The sequence below is a fragment of the Ochotona curzoniae genome, unplaced genomic scaffold (assembly GCF_017591425.1).
Source record: "Ochotona curzoniae isolate NIBS_2020 unplaced genomic scaffold, NIBS_Ocur_1.0 scaffold_1852, whole genome shotgun sequence".
NCBI classification, from domain to species: Eukaryota; Metazoa; Chordata; class Mammalia; order Lagomorpha; family Ochotonidae; genus Ochotona; species Ochotona curzoniae.
The window spans coordinates 42,023,981-42,039,425 of record NW_024467087.1 but is presented as its reverse complement, the minus strand read 5'-3'; positions in this window follow the sequence as shown (position 1 = coordinate 42,039,425).

The window sequence follows — 15,445 nt, the reverse complement described above, 5'->3', positions numbered from 1 at the left end:
TGTGCTTCTTATTGTTGTTAAGAATGTTAGGTGCCTCTCACTGTTGTTAAGAAGCTTCATGATATATTAAATATATAACATATATTAGTTATATATATTATGTATTTATTAGGCAGTTTCTTGATGACTTCCTCAGTTACTCTGAGGTTAACAGAGGTCTGTTCTTTTGCTGGGGAAGCATCAGTAACCTCAATGATTGTGCCCCTGTCTCATTTTGGCACTTTGCCATTGGAAATCTGATTAATATATTCTACTCTTTGGTGTTAATTTTTAAGCTGTGTTATCCACAGACCTACAGATCACTTTTAATGATCCTGTTCACTCTCTGGTTCTTCATTTCCCATTACTCATGACACTCCCTTCAGTGATTTTCAGTTTAGGCTTCCTGTGCTATGTTTCTACCATGGACCATGCAGCCAGAGCTGCCAACTAAGTACTCTCTACTCCTTGTGATCCTATGCAGTGTTTACACTGTTACTTGTTCAGCCTTTCTTCTGTTTCCACTTCCAACAGTACCTGGGATTAGGGAGACACCAGCTGCGGTTATGCTCTAGAATACAGGTCTGTCAGTGGAACCAGTGGAATGCCTTGAGCCAGAACTAGTTCCTTCCTGGCTTAGAACATACACAGCTTGCTGTCGCCAAGTCCTACCCTTCATCCAAATCTTTGTCTCAGTACACAAAATGGTGCCCAATGGGGCACTGGTGGTGGTCTGAGGTATGAAATCCAGCCTGTTTCCATATCTGACTGCTTGGACGCTGCCATCGCTTCTGCTGTTGTCAAATTAAGCAAATCAACAGGACCCACAGTTCTATAGGTGGGTTCTCTTCCTGAGTTCACTGTCACTCCCCTTCAAATCTGACCACTGGTGGAGCTTTGATCACCACTGGAATGTCTGTTCAGTACAGCATCACTCCACTGTCTCAGCTGTTGCCCCATGTTCATGTGTCTCCAGGCATCCCTACCTTCCCTCAACATGTCTTTGCCAGGAATCTCACTCTCTCTGCTTTTCCTTGCCCAATCCTTTTCAATGTATTTAAACCTCTCCTCTCCCTATTTGCTCATTTTGAAAATCCTATCAAATTTTAAATGGGAAAATCAAAGGAGTAACACTAGTCATAATTATCCTGCCATTTTAACCTTGGTTTGTTATTTGTGTTATTTTCTTCCCATTGTTTGCTATTGATGAAATGTGTGGTTTATTAATAGCATATATCTGTTTCTCCTGAGCTATTATGTTTTCTTTCTTTAATACAACTGATTATGTCATAGGAGCAGCTGCTTACTGTCATCCTAGCAACTTTCATTAGCCTTAAAAAATTATTATTATTATTTGCTGAAAAATGGAGAAAAAATATGGGGGATTTAGGTTCAGTGATTTTACTTTTTTGTTATAAGACTATGAAAATTGGAAAGCCTATGTTTTGTGCTTGATTGATCAATGATTTGCCAAGGTTTGCATATTAACTGACCTGTGATAGATAATGTGCTGAGTTTCCTATGTGTGAACACTTTTTCACAGACCCAAGTCATATGCATTTCGGTGGAGGGCAGAGGTTTTTCATAGAAAAAGACATTTTTGTTACATGCCATACTAAAGATAGAGTCATCTGGATCCTTGTATAAGTATCTAAACCTAAATATCTAACAAATCCTTTCATTGAAAACATGACATTTTCAGTTTTGAGAAAATAAATGCATTGACAGTTGAACTTTCACTGAGCCTTGGCCTCTGCCACCCCAATACCTTGGAAACATCCGCTTTTGTGCACATAGTTTACTTCTGGATATGATTCCAAGGAATGGAGTACGAGACTGAGACAATTTGAACAAAACATCTTGTTTCAGTGATAGAGGATGACATGAGAAGAGAGAGTGATAGCTATGTATTAAACCTTGGGTTTGTATGTCTAAGATCCGTGAGTTAAGTAGAACACATAATAACACATGAAATGACTAAGTTAATAAGAATACTTGTTGTTGTCAAATGACACTGGTTATTGGCATGGGAAATGAGAATAAAACATGATTTAAAATGAGTTATGATTTGATTTTCCTGGTAGAATTTCGCATTTCACAATGATTTCACCATTTGTTTTATATTTTTTCTGCACTCATATGACTTTTTTTTTCCTAGTATATACATACAGTTGAACAATTATTTTTTTAGGTACCCAAGAAAGTCAATTTAAAGGGTAAGGTTAATTTTTACAAAAAGGCCACTATGTTTTCGCCTGAGTCACCCTGAGGCGTGTTACACTTCTTGACTTGCAGTATCATTTTATTGCAGGTTAAATTTACCCTCAAATTTTTGTAAATAAATTTTATTGCATATGTTTAAGTTGGTCTTCAAATTTTAAGAAAACTGCTTTGTTGTTATATATTGTATATCACTAAACATGGATGCATCTTTTATTTTTCTCTTTCCTTTGAGAATAAATTCTCATTATTTTAAACAGAGGGCTTAGAATGATATTTAAAATCCCAACAATTCAGCTAACAGGTATTTAGTAAGAGCCTTCTAAACTATGTGAACTAAAATGAAGCAAAGGTAGAAAATGAATAAAACGTGACTTCTGTTGTTTGAAAATTCAAAAGAGCAAATAACGATACAGCAATAAATATGTTGTGAGGTAAGGAATGAAAGCCAGGCTGAATTTGAAGCTTCCCAAATGATTTGCCAAATGGATAAAAATGACATTAAGATTTGGAGTAAGCAGCAAAATATTTACTAACAGAATTTACTCTACTAGCTTCTGAATTATTCTTAGATACCCATAGGATAGGATGGGTTGTCCAGTTTGTTCTTGTAGAAATGGATTTTATCTTCAGTTTAGTAGAGATGTAGACTAGAGATTTAGGAATCACTGGGAAATAGATAATGATTCCAATGAATGAATATACCCAGAGAGATTGTATGAAAATGGAACTTTGAAGAATTGTAAACGCTTAAATGGAAATAAAAAATGAAACACGTGAAATGTATCAATGAATCCATTAGAAATGTGTAAGGAAAACCACAGCCAAGTGGAAGCCAAGAAAGAAAAGTTTTTGTAAAAGACCAAAGTTATAGGCACAAATTTCATTGGGAGGAACAAGATGGAGATCAAACTAAAAAGAAAACATTAAGTTTGGTTTTGATAGTGATGTGAGAGAAGCAGTCAGTTTACTGAGGGTTGAAGAGTGAGAGATAATCTCTGTCAATAAGTTCTGTGCATTGGGAAATAGAAGTATGACAGAGTTGCAGAAACATCTTTGTTTATTGTTCATTGTTTTTGCTTGATGATATAGAATGTTTGATCATTTTTGAATGCTGAGAGAAGCAAAAAGAAAAGAGAGGAGAGGATAAACAACTGGTTGTGAAAATGCGTATGAGATAGTCTCTGACAAGCTCCAGATTTAATTCAGAAGCAATTAAAAGATTTCAGGAGATGAGCATCAGACTAGAATAGTCTACTCATTTATTTTTGAGACAAAGACCAACAGAGAGACAGATGGGGAATTTCCATTTCCGAATAACAGGATTCAGTGCAGGACTCCTGCATGCATGGCAGTAATCCATGTAGTGGAGCTATCATCATCTACCTCCAGCGTGTGCATTAGCAGGAAGCTGGAATCAGAGACAGAACTGAAAATCAAGCTTGCCAATCTGATAGGAGACAGAGTGTCTTAACCTGTATGACAAATATCCACACTAGAAACAATTGGTTCTGCTTTTTCTTTTTTAAATCTTACAAAACTTATGTTGGAATGCATAAAAGCATTAGTATTTTTAAAGCAAAATTTGGCTATGGATAAAAAGAATTAGAAAAAATGACAACATTTATACACAAACTTACATTTTTACAAATTCAAAAACATACAAATCACACACACCTGCAGAAGCATGAGCAAACAAATCTGTGTAGGTTATAGATCATCATGACTTTAAGTGAAAACTAAAGCTGGATGGAATTATGTATGCTCCATTACAGAAATTATCTACTATATTTTCAAAATTAATATAAGCATGGCAAGTGAAATGTCTCATTTCAATTAGAATTCCATGTGTAAAAGAAAGCATATAGGCCGTTTTTCTGAGTTTCCTCTTAAAAACACACAGCCACTTAACTAACTTTATTTACCTTTCATTATATACTGATTCAGAATATTTAATACATTTATTGTCTGAATAGATTTTCTCTACAAAAAATAATTACCCCCAAACAAACCAAACCAAACAAGAAACAAAATACTCCCCAGCACAGAAACAGAAAATCCACTTGGAAAATAATGACATCATCTTTTAAAAAGTTATATTCTCTTCACAAATAACCGGAGCCACTGCACTAAATGTGCTAAGGGACATTCATTTAGCCAATTGTACTTTTTTCTTTCTACTATTTTGGTTAGCTTAAGTCATTTTGATACTCTGTTGATCACCTTTCTATCACACCGTATTTTTGCTCTAGGATACTGCTGTCTGGTTCTGTTTCTTATTTGCAGCATTCTCCATGTTTGTCAGTCTCTCTTCATTTTTTTTTCTTTTAATTCTGTACAGTGTTTGATACTTTAAAACTTCATTTTTTTTTCCTGTCAAATAGTTTTTAACTACCAACTGCCAACCAAACCTTAAATTTGGCTTTGGTCATAAACTCTTGTCCCCAAGAGCAGGCTTATTTGAAATGGTTTGCAGCACTTTAACATGGCACGTTTGCTTACATCAATTAATTTCTACCTGGGCCTATTTTTGAGCCTTCCCTTAAATAAGATCATTATCATTTGTACGATAAAGTTTTCCATTTCTTTTGATTATTCCCCAAACGCTTAGGAATGTGTTCTAAACATAATAGACATTTAGCAATGGTGTTGAAAAGTAGGTTATTTGATCTGAGTTTCACTGTATTTTTTTAAGTTTAAACCATGAACACTACATTGGCACTATAAAGATGGATAAGGAAGAGTTCTTCATGTGAGATAGATGTATAAAGAAATTCAGTGGACATGGTAATAGGCATGATGGAAATACAAGATACAGAGAAAGCTCATAAAAAGTAGTGAATGCCTATCAGGAAGTAAAGAGGTTAGAATCAAGTAGCTTATGCTATGACTGCAGGTAAGGAAAGTAAAATATTCATTTCATAGGCAGCAGAGTGGAAAGAAAGAAGAAAGGCCTAGATAATCCGTGTCTGAATAATTGAGAACCTTTTGTGATATATTTTCTGACATGAAGTAGCAGTGGAGACTGATGACAAAGCTTCTCTCTAACCATGGATTAGAAATATATCAGTTTTGGGGAGGTGATTTCGTTTGTTTGTTTGTTTGTTTCCGTTGGCATACATGTTTCAGCTGATACTCATTGAGTACAATAAACAGATGAAAATTTAGAATGAAAAATGGAAACTAGTTTTAACTAATTTTTATTTCACAGGGCTCATCTTTTGCAAATGTTAAAAAATATATATCTCAGTAATCGTTTTGTGCCTGAAGTCAGCTTTTCTAGCATTACAGGCTAATGTGAACCTTCTGGCAAAAGCAGTACTACTTAGCTTTAGGTAAACTAACTGAAAACTGATTCCGTTTACCACAGCACTCTTTGAAGTTTTAACTTAAATGGAAATGTGAGGATTACAGAAATCGTGCGTAGATTGGAAGTTGTTTCAATAGGCTAATAGAAAAAATGTGTGCCTGCATATCATCATAATTTTGCTCAATCTTGGGTAACTGCACAAGAAATTATAACTACAAAACCAAAGGTGGGCTTGATGCTTAAAGAAAAGAGATTTTTTTATTATTAATTTTCCCCCAAAAAAGACTTTAAAGATTTTCTAGGGTTGCTACGTTTAAAAATAACAGCTTTGCCTTTAGACATTTAATTGCTGCTTGGGGATAATGGTGCAAATAAAATTTCTTTGACAGTTTGCAAGTCTCTGCTGCCATCTGTTGACATCTGGAGCAATCTACAACCCACATTCTCATGAAAAAGAGAAAATGAAGATTAAAGGAAACGGAGAAATTTTAGGGGTCATTCAGTTCAACACCTAGCCTCAATTTTTCAATCACTTTCTCAATCAATCGTATTTAAATAATTCAAAACCAGAAGCACAGCTGTATGTGTGTAGTTAATTCATGCATCTTCAAAAAGTGGCATGTTGGCATTGGGAATCTAGAATAATTAGAATGTAAATTTTTTTTTTCAAATACAACAGTTCTCAAATATATTCAAATCTTCTCCTTACACATGTACAAAAGGAGCAACATTCCTGTTTTTTTTTTTTAACAAGAGCCAGCTATTGTTTTTGAGTTAGTTAGCAGCGCAAAGATAAAACAAAAGGAAGGCAGCAGTATGTCCCAGTCAGCATACAATGAGGGGCATGACTGTTTCCTTCACAAATTGATCTTTGTGCTGTTTTCCTTCTGTTCCTCTACCCTGCTTGCCACTTTTTTTTTTTATAACAAATAAAATATGAACAACTTCTATTGGCATTTGGAGCATGCGCAATATCCTCCAAAGATAATCAGAACTCAGGGGACCAGGAAGTAAGGGTCATTTCGTATGGCCTCATCATTCCCTGGCTGGATTTGGAATTTTAATGACAGACAGACTCACTGTCCTTCACTTCTGTTAACCCTGTCTCACAGCTTACCCCTGCTGAACCCTGAGGTTTATAATTAAACCCATGCTTTGAGCTTCCCAATCATCTGTCTTGTCTGAGAAATTTATTTCAAGAAGTAAATCTAGCAAGTGAGAGGTTTTCCTACATTCTTCTCAGAAGTAAACCTACTATAGAGATTCCACACAAATTGAAAATCTGAGCTGCCTCCAATAAGTGTGTAAATGTAACTAGAAAAAAAAAAAAACATGAGCTTCTGCATCATTATCCCCAGTTCAGAGCCTCTGAACAAAATGAAACCGTATGCGCGTAAATGACTTTCAAACTAGACCTACTGTTCCTCCGACTGCACTTGTTATATGGATCATTCACATAACTGCTGAGAATGTATTACAGCAATTAAAGCAGTAAACTATTTTGATGCTGCACCACGATTGTACTAAGAGAAAGCTTGTGCTAAATTGTTCGCATGCATACAAACCAAATCATATGCCAAGATTTTGCTCAAAATTGGACTGTTGTGTTTTGCTCCTAATCCTCTGTTTCACCTTGAAGACACAGAAAAGTAGCGATGCTCTACATATTTGAATGCCAAATACTGTTTCTGCACTGTAAGATGTATTGGTTAAATAATTTTCCTCCCACAGAGCAGTATTTACTTCATGTTATCTATTATATTTAAATATGCCTTTATATATGTTTATATATATACATATGTATATATATAAATATAGTGGTTTCCACAGATAAGCAGAGGTGAGACACATAAAGGAAGAAAAGTTGATAGATGGGAGAGCCTAGAATGGCAGTGATTTTGTGAGAGAAGTAATCTCACAAATATCAAAACAGATATTTACAAGTCACTGAAGAAGTCTAGTTTGAAATAATGGTGCTTTTAAAACCATCAATTGCAGAAATGTATTTAGATAAATTTCTGAGGCAGACACTAGGAGAAAAAAATGAAGTCCCACCTATCTTTAAACATTTTGTTTTCATTAGTGTCTGTTGACATAAATACAGAGAATTGATAATAACAAAGAGTGCAACTGGCCAAATGATGAAGTGTGCTAGGCAAATTATTCTGCTTAATCTCACTTAGGGCCATCAATATAATGCCATTTGCTACATGTGCAACGTAGCAAAGTAGAACTGAGAATCTTAATATCATTTATTCAGAAGATTTATAACTGTATGAAACAACTGGAATAGTAGGAGGGCTTTTTTTTTTCTCCTCATAAAAAGAATAATACAAAATAATTTCTACATTTTGTCTTACTTAAAGGAACAGATAATCTCTAAGATCCAGAACCAAAATAAGTAATTAAGGATATCTTCATGAATAATGCTGTTACATCGGAAATCTCAACGAAAGTCCACCTTGCAAGGAGGAAAGTTTTTGGTGTTTTTTGGTGTCTTGGAAAGTAAGAGTTGCCTGTTTGAACTCATTACACAAGAGGAAAACTACTGAAGAATTTAGAATTTTCATTTTCTTTGCAAGTATTTAATTATAATTTTCCCAAGTTTGTTAAGCTTATGCTGTATGCATATATGCAAACTCATATGTAAAAACACATGACCACATAGCTACATGGGCCTATGCTTTCTTTTTTTTTAAGATTTATTTATTTTTATTGCAAAGTCAAATATACAAAGAGGAGGAGAGACAGAGAGGAAGATCTTTCATCCGATGGTTCACTCCCCAAGTGACCGCAACGGCCGATGCTATGCCGGTCCGAAGCCAGGAGCCAGGAGCTCTTCTGGGTCTCCTGTGTAGGTGCAGGCTCCCAAAGACTTGGGCAGTCTTCAACTGCTTTCCCAGGCCACAAACAGGGAGCTGGATGGGAAGCAGAGCCGCCGATATTAGAACCGGCACCCATATGGGATCCCGGCACATGCAAGGCAAGGAATTTGACCACTATGCTATCGCACCGGGCCTGGACCTATGCCTTCTTAAAGCTCTAATTTTTAATTGTTGATGAAAAATTTTGAGTCTACTGTTGTGGCATGCTGAGTTAAGCCACAACCTGCAATGTTGGCATCCTATATTGCTATCAGTTCGGTCAAAACTGTCTCACTTCCAACCCAGTTCACTGCTAATGCACATGTGAAAACAGGCGGAAATAGTCCAAACATTTGGACCACAAACCACAGAAGTGACAGAGCTGGATGAAGCTCCCAGCTCCTGCTTTCAGCCTGGCCTAACCTTGCCCACTGTGGTCACTTGGGGAGCGAATCAGTAGATGGAAGATTGCTGTATGGCTGTTTCTCCCTCTTTTTGTAACTCTCAATTTCAAATAGATGATAAATAAATTTTCAAAAGTTAAAAATAAAAAGTTAAATTACAGGGTCCAGCATGGTAGCCTGGCAGCTAGGGTCCTTGACTTGTGCATGCTGGGATCCCATATAGGCTTTCATTCTAGTCCCCGCAGCCCTTCTTCCCATCCAGCTCCCTGCTTGTGGCCTGGGAAAGCAGCTGAGGATGACTCAAGGTCTTGGGACCCTGCACCTGCGTGGGAGACCTAGAGGAGCCTCTGGGCTCCTGGCTTCGGATCAGCTCAGCTCTGGCTGTTGCAGCCAATTGGGGAGTCAATCATTGGATGGAAGAGCTTGCTTTTTTCTTTCTTTTTCTCTGTATATCTAACTTTCTGATAAAAATTAAAATAAATATTAAAAAAATTAAATTACAAACCCAATGTTGTGGGACTGCAAGCTAAGCAATCACATGGGATGTTTACATTGCATATTGGTATGCTAATTCCAGTACAGGCCACTGCATTTCCAACTCAGCTTCCTGTTAAAGTGCATGGGGATTAGGATCCAGCAGCGTGGCCTAGCACCTAAAGTCCTAGCCTTGAACACTCTGGGATCCCATTTGGGCGCCGGTTCTAATCCTGGCAGCTCTGCTTCCCTTCCAGCTCCTTGCTTGTGGCCTGGGACAGCAGTTGAGGACGGCCCAGATCCTTGGGGACCCTGCACCTGTGTGGGAGATCCGGAAGAGGTTCCTGGTTCCCGGCTTTGGATTGGCGCAGTGCCAGCCGTTGTGCTCACTTGGGGAGTGAATCATCAGACGGAAGATCTTCCTCTCTGTCTCTCTTCCTCTCTGTATATCTGACTTTGTAATAAAAAAAAAAAAACCTTAAAAAAATAAAGTGCATGGGGATTAAGTGGAATGTGAGTTAAGTAGAAGAATTGTTGCAATCCCTGTGTGTGACTCAGATGAAGTTCTTGATACCTGGATTCAGGCTGGCGCAGGCCCATCTGTTGCATGCCTTTGGGGAATGAACCAGTAAATGGAAGATCTTTCCTTCTCTTTTTTTTCTCATTCTTTTAAGTAAATAAATTTTTAAAGTTTAATTTCAAAGTAACGCTAGCTTCTTTGCAAATGATTCAAACAAACTTATTAAATGAGAGTGTATGGGCCCAGCGCAGTGGCCTAGCAGCTAAAGTCCTCACCTTGAACGCACCGGGATCCCATATGGGCGCTGGTTCTAATCCTGGCAACTCCACTTCCCATCCAGCTCCCTGCTTGTGGCCTGGGAAAGCAGTCAGGACGACCCAAAGCCTTGGGACCCTGCACCCACGTGAGAAACCTAGAAGAAGTTCCTGGATCCTGGCTTCAAATCGGCATAGCACTGGCCGTTGCGCTCACTTGGGGTGTGAATCATCGGACGGAAGATCTTCCTCTCTGTCTCTCCTCCTCTCTGTATATCTGACTTTCCAATAAATAAATAAATAATAACAATAATAATAAAAGTGTAGATCCATCTATCACCTTCCTTCCTTTCTTTTCCAGAAGTAATTGCTGTTTGTGCTGTGATGTAATGTGTCAGTCTCCCCCTCGTTCACTCTTTGATTAATTGGACGTGTGTGTGTGTGTGTGTGTGTGTGTGTGTGTGTGTGTTAAAGATGTATGCAGATTTTGACACTGTGGTGATGGGAGCAGTATTTTAAAAATCCTGGGGCTGCAGGATTAAGCGGACTGGCGTTGACTAGTGTCTGAACTGCACCATAGCACATTCTTTGTTTGACCAACATTTTTCATGAGCCATCTGGCATTTCATCCCTGTATCCATCTGCACTGTTCTACTTAGCAATAGCACCAGTATGTCACACTACCCCAGCTTAGCAAGCATTATGTTCTACACATTAGAAACACTCAATGTTTGCTTAATAAATAAATGAATCGATCAATCGTATTGACACCTTATTCTAAAAATGAATCCATCAACACATTGAAATAATGCCGCACTGTCATTTCATTTTGGAGAACTTGGATTGAATTGATACAAATAAAATCTTCTTAAAAACTTAATATTCCTCAAATCTACCAGTATTCTATTCCACATACACTCACCTTTCTAGTACAGGTATGTAAGACTCGAGGACACTGAAGGTTATCAAGACACCATTATGAGCACCCTTGCTATTGTTTTTCATTACACCCTTGTTAGTGGTTAGTTATCAGAGAAATAAATCGCCTACGTTTTAGTGTTTACTATCATTAGGCATTTAATGAAAATCATCCTAAATATTTTATTATCCATTAAAATATATGAGGATTATAGTCTGTAGAAACAATCAATACCCAAAACATTGACCTTTTCAATGTTTTGATATAACACACCCATTCCAGTTCTTCCAGAGAACCTACTCTAAGTAACTTTTGTGAAACAGTTGAAATGGCCATTTTAACCGCAGTATATTTGAAAGATTAACAGCAAAAACAATTAATGCTGGATCATAAATTGTTATGAGCAGGGAATTCTAACTATCAAGGAGTGGTTCATTTTCAGTTACTTTAACAAGAACAAATATACAACAGTGATGTAAGCTCTTGATTTCATGTGATGACTATAAATTTGTGCGTGTGCCTCAGGTAGCACTGAAACGAGTATAGATGGTATTCTCCTGCCGAAAAGTAGTAATGTTTTAGATTCTAGATTGGTATGTGACATTTCTATTTTTTTTTTCTTTTCTGTTACATCACTTTTGATTGATGCTGTCACATAATTTCAGTAAGAATGCTTAAAGCTATGCGCATGATGATTTTTAAAAAATCTGGATAGTGAACTATTGTAATGTTTCCCACACTTCATGAGAAAACCCTATGAAAATACAAAACACTATGAAATCAGCAAACCCAAGGACTTCTATACATGTGTCTCCTTTCTAAAACATGTTCCAGGACTTGGATTGCTCTGTTTCCCTCAGATAATAGTCATATTAATCTTTAAGGTATATTTCAGTTTACATCTTCAATTTACTTATTTTATTTTATTTTTGATGACGTTTACATAGTTGATTAGGTTGGAAAGAGTTGAGGGTTAGGAGAAAGTGAGTGAGGCCAGTTTTTCTAGATTTTGTTTTTTCTTTTTCCTGTACCTGGAAGAAGGCGAGGGACAGGGGGAGAAGCTGCACCCAGCCTTCCAACTGCCTCAGCACCCAGGCTTGGGGAATGGCTACCAAATGTCATCCCAGGGTCCATGATTTGGAGCATGCTAAGAGAGTTCTGTTTAATTGGGCTCAGTAGTTCTGAAATGCTGTCGATCTTGTCACTCCAAGAATGAGGAAATGCTTCCAAGTTCCATTGGCTGACATAGTCCACCCTAGAGTTTCCATTTGCCCAGATATTTCCTGCAACACTTGGCTGGTGTAGTTGACCAATTTGTTCTACTCTCTTTCCTTTGCTATGGTACCAGATGTCCTCTGCAGATTCCAATTGACTGTTATATCCCCCATGTGCATCTGGGCATACTGTCTGTTGCTCCATGTAAGCCACTGAGGAGGCCCAGCTCTGACTGCAAATGCTACAATTCTCCCATTGCTTGGAGTTCTGAATTCAGTGATTCAGTTAGGAGAATCCTCAAAGAAACCTTGTCTGAAGTGACCCCAGATCTGATTCTTCTGCGTGCTTGCCAGTACACGATCCTGGTCAGTCCGTCACCCACATCAGCCTACATACACACTGGTGTGTGCAATTGCTGGGTCAGTTCTATTTCTAGCTCCGTCTCCTACACAATCAAAATGTGCTGCAGTCCAGCCTGCCCATCATACACTCAGTCTTCACATATACAATCAACAGCTGCAGCCTAGTCGTACTGGCCTCCAATAACCCCACTAAGCTCATCCCCAACCCTGGCTCCTGTGCTTGCCAATAGGTGCGGTAGACTTGTCCATCCTGTCCCACATCCCATCTGGCAATCATACACATCAATGGGCAGTGAACACAAACTCAACCCAAACAACCCGATTATCCAGTTCACACTAATGTCAATGTGTGCCACCACTTATCTAACCAGTCCTGACCCCAGCTCTGATTCTCATGCTCACCAGTGAGAGTTGCAACCCATCAGAGATGTACCCACAATTTCCATAATCTGCCCACTCCCAGTCCCAGACCTTGTACTCTCAATGTGGTTCTGTAATCTAGCTTGACAGGATTAGACAAATATCTCAGTGCTTGCCAACTGATGTTGTGGCAAATCCCAACAAGTACACATCCACTCTGGCTCATTCTTGTACCAGTGGATGCAGTGAGATAGCCCAGCCTGGCTCTCCCCCAACCCAACTCACATTCAGGACAACAGATGCTGTAGCCCTGCCTGGCCTGGCCTGCCCCCAGTCCCAGGACTCAGACTCATCAGCGGGAGCAATGTCCTGGTAGGAGAGCTTGTGTTGCCCCCATACCAGACTCACACCACTCCCCCACCCCAGCCTCACATGTACTGATGTTTGCTGTGACCCAGTCTGGCATGGTCCACCTCACCTTGTCATTTGCCAACGAATGTTATTTTTTCCACATGAGATGTGAATAGAACTGTGCTCTGTGAGGCTTATAGATTTATTTTTATTGGAAATGCAGACTTACAGAGAAAATGAGAGACAGAGAGAAAAATCTTCCATCTGCTTCTTCATTCCCCAACTGGCTGCAATGGCCGGAGCTGAGCCGATCCAAAGCCAGGAGCCAGGAGCTTCTTCTGGGTCTTTCACATAGGTGCAGGTTCACAAGGCTTTGAATCATTCTTCACTGCTTTCCCAGGCCACAAGCAATGAGCTGGGTAGGCAGTGGAGCAGCCTGGACACAAACCATCAGCCATATGAGATGCCAGCATATGCCAAGCCCGAGGTTCATAGGACAAACCTTTTCCTAATAAAAGAAACTTCAGCTCTAATGCACTTGAGACGTTGTTAATCAAGTCTTCTATTACTATCAATTGTAATTGATCCCTACTAAAACAATCTATTAGATAATTTCTTCTTGGGAAGAAAGGAAATTGGATAGGAAGGAACGAAGTGGAACTGAGAGAGGTGCAGTAGCTAGATAGACCAAGAGAAATTGACACAGAGGAGAGAGAAGGCGGAGGAGAGAAAACGAGAGACAGAAAGGAAAAAAGTGAATATCTCTTTATTTTGAAGTGAAGGAAGACCCTTGATTCTCACAAAGAAATGGGTTGATGATTAAAAACAATTTTGTGGTGTTATAATGCGTAATAATTAAAAACAGGATAACTGTAACCATTGACATAGGTAGACATTTTAAAAATTCCATTCCCAATGAAAGAAAATAGACAGATTGAAGGTTCTCAGGGGTGGCCTCAATTTTTTCCTGCAAAAGCTGTTTGAATATTTATATCATACTTAAAAAGTGTTTCAAATGTTCACCTTTTATACATGGAAGCATTCCCAAGTTATCACTCATGGCAATCTAATATTTATCCCCAAAGCAGCATTTTTTGAGAATACCTGGCATAGACTAAGGAAAATAAACAGTCATATTGGTGAAATCTAAATTTTGATATGCATGTGTCATTTACTTGCAGTTAATTGTTCTTTGGATAATGAAGAAACTGCTAAAGCATTTGCAAAGCTGTTATTTATACTGCAATTTGAAACCCAATTAGAATTTTACTTTACACCTTCAGGAGAATTCTCTAAATTAGGCTTTCCTGTATGTGGCTTTTAATTTTCTTGTTTCCACTAAATGAACCAGATTACCTCAGATAGAAATTTGCCATTTTATGTATATAGATATTATGTAGCAATTCGTGAAGCAAATTCATATTGTCATAGAAGAAATCTTTACCATTGACAAGCTCTAGACCTATTAGTTTGAGTTTGAATAAAGCTAGGAATTTCAAACTGCCATGCTTAGCCTGCTTACATTCAGTCCAAAAGACCATAAACTAGAAACTTGATTATCAATAATTTTTTAAAAAACTGTAATTTCTTCTTCAGTGAGGACCCTGAAGTCAAGGATTGAGTGTTGTTCTCCTGAGATTATAAGAAAGTTATACTGGGACTGGTGCTAGGGTAAAATTCTTACCTGTATTGCCAAAATTCAATGCGAGTGCCTATTCAAGTCATGCCTTTCCAGCTCCAATTCAACTCCAGGCTAATGTGTTTGGGAAAGCAGCAGACGATGGCTCAAGTCCTTGGGCCCCTATACCTACATGAGAGACTCAGAAGAAGCTCCTGGCTCCTGGCTTCAGGAAGGACCTGCTCTGGTCATTATGGCCATATGGATAGTGAACTGGTAGATGGAAGATTCTCTCTCTCTCTCTCTCTCTCTCTCTCCCTCTCTCTCCCTCTCTCTCTCTCTGTAAACCTAACTATCCAATAGTTAAAATTAATATTTCAGGAAATAGGTAAAGTGAGAGTGATGCTCCATTGTATCAGCCAAAATGACTAAATCATTTCATTTATGAACCTCTCCAAATTAACATAATGTTGAAATTATCAGGATAATAATTGGCTCACTCTATAGAAAATAGAAAAAAAATTGACAAAAATTACTATAGCAGGCATTTGGTACAGCAATGTTTGCAAAACCCACATCCCATGCTGTGATTGAG